A 1,990-nucleotide genomic window follows, 5' to 3' on the forward strand; every position below is an offset into this window, starting at 1 on the left:
TATCAGCTAATTGAATACTCATCCTAGTGGGTTTAGGTTCCCCAAGACCAAGTTGTTTAAACATTTTATATGGCATTAAATTAATGCTAGTGCCTAAATCAGCTAATGCCTTATCAACATTCAAACTACCAATTAAGCAGGGAACAGTAAAACTTCCTAGGTCTTTCAGTTTAGTTGGTAGTTTATTTTGGAGTATGGTCGAACACTCCTCATTAAGTTCCACTGTAGATAAGTCTTCAAACTTCCTTTTGTTTGTTAGAAGCTCCTTTAAAAAATTTGCATATGTAGGCATCTGCGATATAGCTTCAACAAAAGGTAAGTTAATATGCAGTTGTTTAAAAAGTTCAAGAAATTTACCGAATTGTGCATCCATGCAGTCTTTCTTCAATTTTGCTGGATATGGGATTGGTGGTTTATATTCCTTTGGCATTGGATTGTCATTGTTTTCAGGTTTTTCTTCCTCTCTTTTGTCTTTTTCAGCTTCTTGTGGTGGCTTCTTTTCGGATTCAGCTAACACTTTCCCACTCCTTAGTGTAACTGCTTTCACATGCTCTTTTGGATTGGGTTTGGTGTTACTAGGTAAACTTCCTAGTGGTCTTTCTAAAATTATCTTAGCCAGCTGCCCAATTTGATTCTCGAGTCCTTGGATCGACGCTTGCTGATTTTTAAGTGCAGTTTCAGTGTTCTGAAAACGGGTTTTCGCGACTGAAATAAGTTTTGACATCATCTCTTCAAGGTTCGGCTTTTTTTCTTGCTGGTAAGGTTGTTGTTGGAAGCCTGGATGGTGTTGTGGTCTTTGATTTCCTTGGCCTCCCCATGAGAAATTTGGGTGGTTCCTCCAACTTACATTGTAAGTGTTATTATAAGGATTATTTTGAGGTCGAAGATTATTACCCATAAAATTTAGTTGCTCGTGTTCCATGTTGAGGCCATAAGGTAGGTATTATGAATTACGCATTCCACCTCCATTTGTATTGCATTGCATTACTGGATGTACCTGAGTAGAACCACACAATCTGTCAATCTTTTTATTTAAGAGTTCTACCTGGTTAGCTAACATAGTAACCGCATTGAGGTTGAAAACACCGGCTACTTTCGTTGGCTTTGTCCTCATGACTTGCCACTGATAATTATTCAGTGACATCTCTTCTATAAAGTCATAAGCATCCTCAGGTGTCTTATTATTGATAGTCCCACCAACAACTGCATCAACCATCTGTCTAGTTGAAGGATTCAGGCCATTGTGAAAAGTTTGAACCTGTAACCAGAGTGGTAACCCATAGTGAGGGCACTTTCTTAATAGATCCTTGTATCTCTCCCATGCATCGTAGAGTGTTTCTAGATCCATCTACACAAAAGAAGAGATATCATTCCTTAATTTAGCCGTTTTAGTCGGCGGAAAATATTTTAGTAAAAACTTTTCAGTCATTTGTTCCCAAGTAGTGATTGAACCTCGAGGTAACGAGTTCAACCACTGTTTAACCTTATTCCTTAATGAAAAGGAAATAACCGAAGGTGTATGGCGTCTTCAGAAATGCCATTGATTTTAAATGTGTCGCAAAACTCCAGAAAATTCACCAAGCGATTGTTTAGATCCTCATCCTGCAAACCATCAACCTAAAAAAATTGTTGTATCATTTGAATCGTGTTAGGTTTCAGTTTAAAATTATTTGCAGCAATAGCTGGCCTAACTATACTTGTAACACCCCTATAACCTGTAACCGTTGCCGGAGAGGGTTATGAAGTGTTACCAAACCAAAACACTACATTTGTACATTCACATATACATAATTTCATTAGCAATTATATGCATAGTCAAACACAATCAAAGATTGAAATTCAGACTTATACCGACATTCAGACTTATATACAACAACATCTCAAAATACAATTCACTTAAGTCTATTCTATACATGTCATACTAGCTCCAAAATATAGTAAAACCAAAAAAAGATAGATTGTGACGAGTTGTCGACGATCCTCTCTCGAA

At 37.1% G+C, this 1,990-nt stretch overlaps 1 non-coding gene across 1 annotated transcript; it reads left to right on the forward strand.

The window, feature by feature from the left end:
- Positions 1–1,274: 1,274 nt before the first annotated feature.
- Positions 1,275–1,381, forward strand: LOC128282080 (small nucleolar RNA R71). The gene has a single exon (XR_008272362.1). It is a non-coding gene; the product is annotated as a small nucleolar RNA R71 (small nucleolar RNA).
- Positions 1,382–1,990: the final 609 nt, after the last annotated feature.

This window comes from Gossypium arboreum, chromosome 1 (genome assembly GCF_025698485.1).
Source record: "Gossypium arboreum isolate Shixiya-1 chromosome 1, ASM2569848v2, whole genome shotgun sequence".
In the NCBI taxonomy this organism is placed as follows: Eukaryota; Viridiplantae; Streptophyta; class Magnoliopsida; order Malvales; family Malvaceae; genus Gossypium; species Gossypium arboreum.